Source organism: Pteropus medius, unplaced genomic scaffold, assembly GCF_902729225.1.
Source record: "Pteropus medius unplaced genomic scaffold, Ma_sr-lr_union100, whole genome shotgun sequence".
NCBI lineage: Eukaryota > Metazoa > Chordata > Mammalia > Chiroptera > Pteropodidae > Pteropus > Pteropus medius.
Genome location: NW_024349804.1, coordinates 4186327 through 4198838, shown reverse-complemented (window position 1 = coordinate 4198838; position 12512 = coordinate 4186327). Strand labels below are relative to the sequence as shown.

Below are 12512 nucleotides of genomic sequence, written 5' to 3'. Positions count from 1 at the left end.
AATGTCTGCTGTAAGCAGCCACAACACGTGATTGAGTAATGATACAGCGATGGAGCTTTTCATCAGTGCCCGGAACGATGCTGAGTCCTGTGGGTGTTACAGGGCTCTAGAGGAGTAAAAAGTGCTTCTGACTGAGTATATAGGAAGACAACACAGATTCATTTTAAGAGGATCTCTGTAGTTTCCAAAAGCATGGCAGAGGGGAAAAAAAGGTGTTTATATAAAGAGAATGACATTAGTTGAAATAGTTAAAAGATATGTTTATTGACTAAGAAAAATTTCATACATTTGTGGTATGGAATTAAGTAGAGAACTGTAAATTGAAATCATGTTAAAGGATCTGAAATGCTAGGCTAAGAATTTCATTCAGACTTTATCTGGCAGGCAGCAGTCATCTGGTTAAGATAATTCTCTGGGAAGGTTGTGACTGTAAGTCAAAGTAAAGAGAGACTTGAAGACTAGAGACTAGTCACAAAATATTGCCATGGTCCAAAGTCCTAATTTGGAGTGATACTGTTAGAAAAAAGAGAAGGACATATAAAGAGGACATATAAAAAAGGATATATAAAGACATATTTGAAATGAAATTTCATAGCTGTTGTATAGCATGATGGCTTTAGGTAGAGAATAAGATTTAAACATTTTGAACAAAGCTTTTATAAACCAAAAGAAGGCCAATTTCCTGAACCTTTTGATTAATTGAGGCACTAATGGTTGTTAAGTAAGGTTAACCCTATAGTAGCGTGAAATAGAATCGTGGAGGCAAAAGCACTACTGTTGTTTCAGGGTTTAGAATCATTTCTGGCTTTTTTTCCTTATGCATACATCTTACTCTTTTGTATGAAGAACGAGAGGCACAGATGTATTAATGACTTTCATTTTTCATATTAGAGCGAAAGGATGATGTCCATGCTGGAAAGGACCTCAGACACTTAGATGAGAAAAGAGGTGCCAGAGATGTCATGTGAGCTGCCCCAGGTTATTCAGCCTGTAGACGGGGAGCCTCCATGGTGGCTTATGGGTCCAGGCTCCCCAGGTGAAGGTCCTTCTGTGACTCTGTGCTGCCTGGTCTACACCTGTTTCAGGAATCCAGATCCTTTTTCTTTTTTTTTTCTTACAATTTGATATTGTTCGCATTTGTTATTTAAATGCACTTCCCTGAATTTCACAGAAATGTACATGATGCTTATCATCATCATCATCATCATCATCATCATCATCATCATCATCATTTTTTTGGCTTTAGAAAGCACCCATATGCTGGGCTCTGTATAAAGCCAGGTAAATATACAAAAGCCTTATCCTCCACTGTTTTGTTTCATACATTTGAGCTTTATGTCCTGAGGCCATTGAAGTAAATGTTTGGCTATCAATTTTGCCCATAAATTCTCCATTCTCACTTACAGAATATTTTTGTTTGGTTTTGATTTTAATTTTGTTTCAGTTTTGATTCTAAGGAAGAGGGAAAGGAAATTCCCATGTTATTTATCCTTTGCAAAGAGGTGTGTGTGGATTTTTAACTTACACATGCAGCATTTTTTCAAGAAGGAGGTATTTTATATATAGTTTATATGTGTGTATATATATATAATACATATAATATATATTAGTTTACAGGTGAGAAAGCTGAAGGTTGAGTTGCCTAGCTAGTAAAAGGTAAAGCCATGATTGCTATTCATATCTTCTCAGATCCGTGAAATAGGCTATATCATATTAAAAAGTGACATCATAATATTGACATTGGCAAACTGAAAGGCATTCAGAGAAAAATTGAGGTATTAAAAGGCCTCAACCCTGTATCATATGAGAATCAATTGAAGAAATGAGATATTTAGAAGAAAGTTATCTAAGTGCTACTTAATAAACAATTTTAAAACATCTGAGGTGGTTATCCTCCCAAAGAGGAATCAAACGTTAAATAGCTCAGAAAGGCCAAAGTAATTTGGCATTAGGATAAATAGTTGCTGTTTTTCCCCAAAAGACCCTTGCAGAAGGCTTGGAGCCAGATATCTGGTGTTACTCTAATGTTGGGACATTGCACAAGAACCATTAAATGTTTCTAATTTTAATATTTCTGTCACTGACTCATTTCACAGTGAATCTGATACAAAATGACAACATATAACATAGATTAACCAGAATTTCTCTGAGGCAAGGCGGCTAAGGACCCCTTTTTCCCGGAAAACTCCCCAAGGACCCTCTCTGAGCACTCTGTATGCAAAAATCTTAATTTGATGACCTCTGGGGTAAATAATTTTTCATTTCCATGTCAATGGAAATATATTAATTTAACTTAGGCAAGGTCACGGTGTGGGATCAGCTCTCGATTTGTGCATGACTTTCGGGGGAAACCTTCACGCGGGTTGGTACATGGCAGAAGACACAACAGCTGATCTTAATAACGGCGAGTCCAACTCAGCGTATTTTCAGTGCCCACCCCCATTCTATAGATCCGTGGTTTTACTTCCCTCGGTTTCAGTTGCCTGTGGCCAGCCATGGTCTGAAAATGTTAAATGAAAATTCACAGAAATAAATAGTGCACGAGTTTTAAATTGCATGCCATTCTGAGTGCATGATGAAATCTTGGGCCATCCAGCTCTGTCCCATTTGGGACATGAATCATTCCTTTGTCCAGTGTCTCCATGCTGTATATGCTCCTCACATCCCTACCCATCAGTCACTTAGTAGCAGTCTTGCTTATCAGGCTGATTTTCCTGTTATCACAGTGCTTGTGTTCACATATTTTACTTAATAATAGCCCCAAAGCACAAGATAGTGATAGTGGCAATTCAGATATGTCAAGAGAAGCTGTAAAGTGCTTCCTTTAAGGGAAAAGATATGTACATAAGTATAGGAACAAAACATGGTCAATATTGGGTTTAGTACTAACTGCAGTTTTCAGTATCCACTTGGGGTCTTGGAATATACCCCTCATAGATAAAGGGGGGCTACTCTATTGCCAATTCAATCCAGTCCTCACCCCACTTGCCTCGAAAGTTACTTGAGTTGCCTGAGAAGCTATTTAATCCAATAAACTGAAATAGAACAAAATGAAAATCTTAAATTATTTTCAAGATTTTAAGGAAATAACTTGAAAGATCCTTTCTGTGTATCCTTTTTCTTCTAAAACTCTGAAATCTATGTTCAGTTGAGGAGACGAAGTTATAAGTAACTCTAATTAAATTTACAGGCTTGGTTTTTCTTAACAGACCACTGTAGAAAGGAAAGAACAGACTAGGGAAAGCAACTGAGACCAAGGAACGTAAAACCATGGATAAGAGGGGTGGGCATGAAAATAAGTTGAGTTGGATTCATTGGCTATTAAGATAGCTCATGTGTCTTCTGCCCACATACAAACCTGAGATATTATTAAATAAAGTGTTAGCAGAGTTACATGCTCAGATTAGCATGTTCTTTGATGCAGAATGCTCTAGAGAAGACTACATTTTCACTTTGTTTGCATGAGAGTCCATGTCATACCTGAAATCTATTCAATCCAAGAAAATGTCTAGGAAATGGTAATACGTTCAAACTTGTTTTCTACTGATTGTTGTTCACTGACCTTTTATATACTATAGATATTCTAGAGATATTAGGAAACCAAATGAATGTCCATTAATTACCTCTTGTTATGCTTAAGAATAAACTGGTAATACAGTTCATATTATCTCACTTTGAACATAGAGATATTAGTTAACTTATTGCTTCTTTTATAATAATGAAAAATGTTTAAGATGTGGAGAGTAGAACGTTGCATTAAACAAAGAGAATAAAACCAAAAGTAAACCAATGACCTGAACTGGGAACAAGTTTAAAAAATGTAATTTTTCAGTTGCACAAAAGTTACCATGGCACTACCTTTTCTTTTGTGTCTGCTGGTGATTTAATTTAGTAGTTGTAGAAAAAGTGTCTTTTGCTGTTTAAAAATTCTATTTACAGTGATTGATAAAGAAGTTTCCGAGTACAAGGGGTATTTGTAGAGAACCTGTGAAACCGACAAGTGATTGACATGTAAACAACCCCACTGCGCCCTTGTATTCCACTCCGTGATGCTAGACTATAGATACTAAGTAAGCCTCAGGAAGTTACCGTTATCCAATTTTTATTAAATGCTCGGCTTTGTGGATGTAAACAATATTGTGCACTAGCTGCCTAAATGCAAAGCTTTCTTTTGTGCTGTCACACCAGTCTTCCTCAGTGTGATAGAATATCTGTGAACTGAACAAACGGGAACTTTCTTTTGATATGTTTAACTGAATTTAAACTCTGAAAAAGGAAGCAAATTGCAGATTTCATCTAACTGATTTAAACTATCTGAAAGTGAATGAAGGGAAGAGCATTTCTAAACTCGAAATTTTCTGTTTATGACTTCTAGGTGTCAGTGTGAAATTGTCCTTTCTTCTCTGCTAATGCAAAAACGGCAGCTCAGCAGTGTGTACACACAGCATTGTTATGTGTAATCAGAAGCTCTTGTAATTGTCCTTGAAAGTGGTTTACTATTAATATATCTTGATTTTCAGAATGCCACATTTTTTTTCTCTCTTGGATCAAGGCTTTCTTTTCCCACCTTTTTATAAGTAGGTTTCTTTTTGCCATTTTTAGTTTAAAATCTGTTTTGTCTGGTATAAGTATAGCTACCTCTGCTTTGTGTGTGTGTGTGTGTGGTTACCATTTAAAGCACAAGTGAGTCTCTTATAGGTGGCATATTGTTAATCTTTTCTTTTTTTAATCCATTCCACCATTCTGTGTCTTTTAATTGGAGACTTTAATCCATTTATATTTAAAGTAATTATTGAAAGGTAGACACTTAGAATTGACATTTTGCTAATTGTTTTCTGGTTGTTTTGTAGATCCATTATTCCTTGGTCCTTATCTTTGTCTTTGTGTGTGTGTGTTTTAATGTCTTATTATCAGTATGCCTTCTTCATCATATTCTTTTGTGCAGATTTTCTCTTGTAGTTACCATGTGGCTTATGTAATCTTAAATTTATAACACACTATTTTCAACTGATAACAACTTAACTTCAATAAAATTTGTGTACTTTGCACTTACTTCTTCCCTCCTCTCACATTTTAGGTTATTGCTATTACAATTTACATGCTTTTTATATTGTGTAACCGATAACATATTATTCTATTTGGGGTTATTTTGCTATTCATTTTTTTTAACTTTTAAATTAGAGTTGTAAGTGGATTATGCACCACTATTACCGTATTGAAGAATCTAATAATGACTATATATTTATCATTAGTGGTGAGATTAATGCTACTTTTTTGTTTTTTATAATGTTTATTAATGTTCTTTTACTCAATGAACTGCCGTTAGCATTTCTTATAAGGCAGGTCTGATGTTAATGAATTCTCTTAGCCTTTGTTTGTTTCAGAAAGTCTTTATCCCTTCATTTCTGAAAGACAGCTTCTCTAGGCATAGAATACTTGGTTGATAGATATCTTCTTTCAATATTTTGAATGCGTCATAGCATTCTCTCCTGACCTGAAAAGTTTCTGGGATTCCCTTATATTTAACTTCTTTCTTTTCTCTTGCTGCTTTTAAAATTCTTTGTCTTTGACATTTGACAATTTAATTATGTTTCGGTGCAGCCCTGTTTGGGTTGTTTATTCATATCCTTTTGGCCTCATGGATCTGGAAGTCCATTTCTCTCCCCAGAATTGGAACGTTTTCGGCCATTACTGCTTTAAACATACTCTCTGTCCCTTTCTCTTTCTCTTCTTCTAAAATCCCGCAGTGCAAATGGTTTCTTTTCATTGTGTTCCATAATTCCCATAGGCTTTCATCACTCATTTCCATTCTTTTTTCTTTTTTGCTCTTCTGACGAGGTAATTTCCAATTTCCTATCCTCCTGGTTGCTGATTCTTCCTTCTGCACAGTCAAATCAGCTTTCGAAACTCTATGGCATTCTTCAGTTCATTTTTTTTTTTTTTAATGATTGTATTTCCTTGTCAAACTTCTTATTTTGTTCCATGTTGTTTTCCTAATTTTAGTTGTCTGTTTTATTGTTGTTCACAAAACTTTCTTAAGAGGATTATTCTGAATTATTTGTCTGCTACTTCATAGATCCTCATTTCTATAGGGTCATTCATTAGAGATTTGTCAGTTTTTTTGATGGTATAGTACTTACCTGACATTTTTTTTTGGATACATGATTTCTTCTGTTGGTACCTGCACATTTGAATGATGGGGATCCTCTTCCTGATTTTATAGCTTTACTTTGCCAGAGACAGTTTGTCACCAGTCAGCTCTGTTTGGGTTTCTGAGTGTGTATACTGATAATGTGTTTGGACAGGTGGGGCCTGCTAATATGGTCCATTTTGGGTGAGGCAGCTGTTCCAGCTCTGAGGACAAGGATGGGAGGATTTGCCGTTGGCTGAGAACAGTTGCATAAGACTGCTGGCTTGGTTACCTACCCAAGTGAGGCTATAGGATGGACTCTGCTGTTGCCTGGATTCTCTGGTCAGGCTTACTAAATGTCGGGACTTGGTACTATACTCAGTATTAGATGGGGTTACAAATTAGCTTCTCTGCCCTGGCAGGGGCATCAGGCCAGGGCTCAGGGCCTGAACAGCTTATTGTTTGGGGACTCAAGTGAGGCCTGAATGTGCATTGAATTCTTGGTCAAGTGAGGCCATTGGTTTTGCTCTGCAGATGGGGTAAGCCATGGGCTATTTTCTCTCTTCAAGTACCACAATATGTTGAATGGTCTACACAGCTTCTTCTGTGCTCTGGTTAGGTTCCTGGTCAGACAGGCTGAAGGCCGTATTTAGTGACGAGCAGAGCTACAAATTAGAGTCCCTGTCTGGGCACTGAGGGAGAGGCAGCTCTAAAACTGCTAAAACTCTGTTTGTTGTCTTAACTCAAGCTGACCCACAATCCAAGTTCCCTGACCAAACAGGGCCACTGGCTTTGCTCCGGGGTCTATCAGCCCTGCCCACTCACCTTTTGGCTCAAGTGCTGTGAGACCACACAGCTTCCAGAAGTTGTCACCAGCTCTTCTGGTCGGATGGAGCAAGAAGGCAACCTCCACAGTGGGTGGGGCTATGAATCAGCACCTTGGTCTGGCATGGGCACCCCAGGCTGTAGGGCTGGCGAAACCCCTCTGCGGATCTGAATCAGGCAGGTCTGCACCCCACCAAATTCCGTGGTCATAGTGCATCCCTAACTTGATTCTGAAGATGAGCAAAGCTGCTGGTTGGGATCAATACTTGGGCACTGCAGAGAGGAACTTGGCCTGACAAGATCTGTGTACCAGCCCTGAGGGTTGTGGCCAGTCCTCCCTTCTTCTCTATCACACTCAGATTTCCAGCATGGGGCCCTGCAGATTCCACTGCAGTCCCCGTGGTGTGAGATCAGAGTACGGGCTCCTGTAAAGCAACCCACAGTGCTGGGGGAGACTGGCTTCCCCCGCCTGGTTCTCTTTTCCCACTGGAGGAACCAGAGGCTCAGGAGAGACCTCTCTGTGTGGTGAGGTGCTGTCCTGGGAAGAGGCAGTTCAGTCAATGTATAGTTGCTCCTCTGACCCTCCTAATCTGGTCTGTCTTGGTCCCTGAGGAGCAGGGGGTGCTTCAGCCTCACCCCCACGTTCTAGGATTCCGTTAGTGTTTTCTTGTTCTTGAATAGATGTTAGTTGTTGTTCTTATGAAGTGAAGCAATGTCAGAGATGAGCTATGTTTCCATCTTGGTGACATCAGTCCAGACGTAGTTTTCTTTGTCACGTGCATTTCTTACTGCACTTCTTAGTTCTCATTTCTTTTTTAAAAAATCTTTATTACAGCCTGCTTTGATAAAATATTTTAAATAGTTAATAAAAATAGATGAGCAGTATCATAAATTATGACTCTTTAAAAATGGTTCACATTTTTAGCAATAAGTTCAAAATTAAAGGATGTATCTGAAGTATAACTTTATGTTTTCTGATTTTTAAAGTTTGGAAGGAATTATCCTGTTTATAATCATTTTATATTTCTAAAATGTTCTAATGATTGCCTCAGAGTTTAGAGGCAAAATGTTCTTAATTTTTTTTTCTTTCGACTTGAATGCTAAGAACTTGGATGCTTTAAATGAGCTATTTGCCAGCAGATGACAATTCATTCCAGATAAAAGAGAAACCAAGTACAGTAAAATCTGTGTTTGCCAACCAGCAAAATCTGGAAAATCGCATTTGTGAGATTCCCCAGGGAAAATTGTCAATTTAATAAATAAAGCTAACCGAACTAGGGTCTGAGAGAATCAGATTAAGGTTGCTAGAGATTCATTATGTATGTTTGTTGCTAATTTTAAAAACCGCATAGGGTGTTTACAACCATGAACTATATACCTATGCAAACGTTGCCTTCCCATTCCTTTGCCAGACAGTGAAGGAGAAATGAGGGGTTAAAAAAAAAAAAATAGGTCGATGTGAATTGACTCCAAGTCAACTGTAATCTACATCCTGTCTCATGATATATCTCATAGCAAAAATTTTTACATCAGTATATTCCAAACGTTTGTAAATTATTTAGGACTCGGGACATGGTTTTCCATAGAAACAATGTTGTAAACATTGGTTCATTTCCCAGGCCAGTGCATACCGCCTGTTTAGTCCATATGTGTCTAAGATACGATACCAGTGTTTGCTTGAGAGCTGGGTTCTAAAAGCGTTTGTGCCGGAACGAGCACAGTGATGGGTATTTTCTCTTTGTTTTCTGGAAAGAAAATGGTTCCATAGGAATTTTCAGAGGAAACTATTTTCGGTTTTTGTTCTTTTCTTTCGTGTGTCTCATTCGGGGGTCCCAGAACCCTCCTGTGACGCCGCAGCGAAGGCAGGCTGCACACGTTTCCATCCGCGTGTCCTGTCGAAGGGAAGCAGTCAGCTTTAACAGCCGCTGTCGGTTATGACATTTTGACCCCTTTCTTGCTCTGGACGTTTTGATAAGGCTTATTAACTTCAACTTTCTAAATGACCAAAATTTAAGGAAAGTAACAAAATAATAACACTAAAAAGATATTTACGAACTATGAAAAAAAGACAAGATATGAAAACATGAAAAAACATCTCTTGATATGTTGCTGGATGTTTAAGATCTTAGGGCTTAGTTGTGTTTTGTTTTGTTTTGTTTTGTTTTAATTTCTGTTTTGTTCCCTTCAAAATTCCTGATTTCTATTAAAACTTTTAGTGTTTTTATAGTAGCCCTTACAGTGATGGCGGCAGAGCCTTTGCTGAGGTGAGGCAGCTTCAGGGAGTGTGATAAATTCTTTATTTGCAAATTAAGGATTGCAATTTAATGCGTTATTTTTCAATAATGTAAAACAGCTATTATTCATAGTTATAATTTTATATTTATTTCAGTTTGTGTAATGTTTCCCCATTCTCCTACATTCATAAGTGAGTAGGAACTGTGTTGTTTTCTTTGCTGTGTATTAATTTCCACTCTTGCCATACTAGTTGTTTTCAGACCTGCTGGGGCAAGCAGGTTGAAGACAGCTCATCCAATGGCTGAATCATAACAGCCATTCTTAAGATATATATAGCCATTTCTTATGAGAATTAAACTTCTGCATTGCTCTGAGCAATAAGATCGTGCACACTTAAAGAAAAAAGTTATTTCTAAAATATTTATGTATCAACAGTGGTATTTCCAGGACATTATCTCAAACCATACTTTTAGTATGGCTGTAACTATTTCATTTTCTTGCTTAGTGTTTAGTTCAAAGGGTAACATGTTTCTTAGAAGACCAAAGAAGATAGCATATAAGAGATTATATATCTTATTTGAACATTTCAATTATTTCGCTACATTAAAAATTCCTATTTTCCTCAGTAACTATATGATGATTTGCATGATTACTTTTTATCTAGAAAAACATATAATATAAAAAATAAAATCTATAAAAAAACATAAATTTCCAATGTGTTTGCAGGTCGTTAACTTCGTGTCCATTGTTCATATTACTTTTTTATTTTTTTTTTTAAGATCCATTATGTGCTGGTCAAAATGTGGGCTTTTCAGACCCAATAGGGGGAGCCAATTCCATATTCTATGGAGGTTTCTTGGCATATTGCTGTTGCCCATTCGTCAAAGACAAACTACTTTCTCAGCCTTGGCTGTCTACCAGGCCCCGTATCAGAAAATCTTCATTAAAAATGATGCAGTATTTTGTACTAATTATCTTTTAGTCTATCATACTAAATTTATTAATCTTTAATTAATGGCCATGCCTAGATATATCTGAAATAAAAGTCACTATTTTCCAATGTATATTTTTATTCAGAGTAAAGGTAATTTTATAATCTTTCACAATAAAAGTCAATGTAGAAAATACAGAATATTTTAATGTTCACAAAAATCCTACATACATAATATGTTAAGATTAGGTTAATAAAGATGGGAAATATTTTTTTCTGCTTTATAGACTAATCAAATTTATAAAAAATTAAAATCACATGACTCTATATATGGATTTTTAAAAACCACATGTCTTGCTTTTTTTAAAATAAAGATTTTCAACTAAGTTCAAGGACTACCATAATGAATCATTTAGTGTGGTATTGAATTTCCATAATTGTTTGGTTCTGTGTTCTATTCTCAAGGTAGAAAGTGGAATGGTTTTACTTATTTGAATTACTATAGAGTATGTTGTGTCATAGACATTCTCAGAGATTATAAAAATTTTCAGTCTGATATTTTACATTTGTCTTGACAAAATACATGGATTATACAAGAACACTATTCACAATTTGGAATACATATTATTTCATAGTTTTCAGTGTAATTATGGATTTAAAATCTTAATTTGCTAGCCAGCTACATATCTACATATCCTAAGTTACAATATATGATTACTGTATTTGGGTTGTCTCATATTTAGACACACACACACATCTTTATTGTTCTCAATTACAATAAAACTTTGGTCTTTATTTCCTGTATATTTAGTGACTAATAGTGATAGATGTGTATTATGTGCTAAATACATGATTAATGATTGATTGCTTATTTTAAATTTCAAGTGTAATAAATATTCAGCTTTTTTTAATTTTAGCAAGAGGAAATTTACATATATTTTCCTCTATGAAACTCTTCTTTTTTTAAAAAAAACTTAGCCTAGAACTTCATCGGAATATAATTATGCTGCTAGAAGCCTAAAATACAGTTGTACTTACTAAAACTACAGTTTAAAAAAATTAGATTTTCTAATTAAGAGATTAATCTCATTAGCCTTTATATTCCTTCAGCATATAGTACAGTGTTTGCCACATAGTAGATACTTTGCAAAAGATGGATCAATGAATGAATGAATGAGCAGGTGAACTTTTACTTGCTATGGGACCTGGAGGAGTATATATACCTCTTTTCTCATATATGAAGTTAGGTGCTCACTGCCCTGTTTGCTCAGAGGTTATTGGGAGAATCCGATGAGTTATGCAAGAGCTTTAAAAATTATAATGATTTTATAATTGTGAACTTATGAATAGTGATAACACTACACTTTTATCATTTGAAATATTGACTTTTTTGGCTATATCGTCACAGTAATCTCAAGAAAGAGATAAGCACACTGTCGCCTTTTTGAAAGTTTGAATATCTCCTTTTTGCAGTCTTGCAGCGAAGCATGCTTGTGGCTAAGTAGATTCATGTCTGCTGAAAGGAGATCCCTGTTATATCCAATGACCCTTTTGTTCTTCATGCCTCAGAATGTCATTTTGCCCCAGTGGCCCGCATTAATGGGGCATGCTAACTCTGTCGTGCCTGCTACTTATGTAACATTAGTTCCAGACTCCGTGCTTTTAGTTTAAGTGCTACAGAGTTAAATACTCATGTTGTGAATTCTAATTCCCTAGTAGAGCTAAGGAAGAGAACTTCATTAAAACCTTTCACAAATAAGATTTCTTTCAAATTGATGAGAGTATTCCAATTAATGAGATATTAGTAAGGATGATGCATTTCCATTTGTAAATAAGAACTGAGATTTTTTTAAAAAAATCGTTAAAGAAGACTATTTTAGAATAATCTTATCCCTCATGAGAAAAGTTGTCTTGACAACAGTACCATTTATAATTAGAAATGATGAATATTTTATTTCTCAAAGGAAAATTCACTCTAAGTATGCTACACAGTGATTGGGCTAAATGTTCATCAGGCTCAATCATTTCTCATGCAAAAATACACTGAATATCAACTTTTTGCCTCAATAATAATAAGGTTTTACATTTTAGCTAAAGGAAAGGATTTTCATATGCATTTTTATATTAATATTCTGCGAAGTAAGAAAATGATATATTACTGACCTCATTTTACAGAAAGATTTCATATCTAATAAGTGGCAAAAAATAGAATTAGAGAAATGCAGATTAGTTTTTTTTCTTTTCATCATTTTGCCAAAGGGTGCAGAAGCATATGACACATTTCAGAATTGTGCTCTTGCTTATCTTGTAATCTATTTTTTTCATAACCTAGAATTTGTATCTTTTTAATTCGTAGTATTTTATTTTAAGCTATGTGAATGAAGACTTAGA

The 12512-nt window shown here is 35.7% G+C and overlaps 1 protein-coding gene across 4 annotated transcripts in view; it reads left to right on the top strand.

Annotated features, from left to right (window-relative positions):
* SLIT2 (slit guidance ligand 2) overlaps window positions 1-12512 on the top strand; it is a 322457-nt gene that overhangs the window by 37795 nt on the left and 272150 nt on the right. The gene's annotated exons all lie outside the window — the stretch shown is intronic.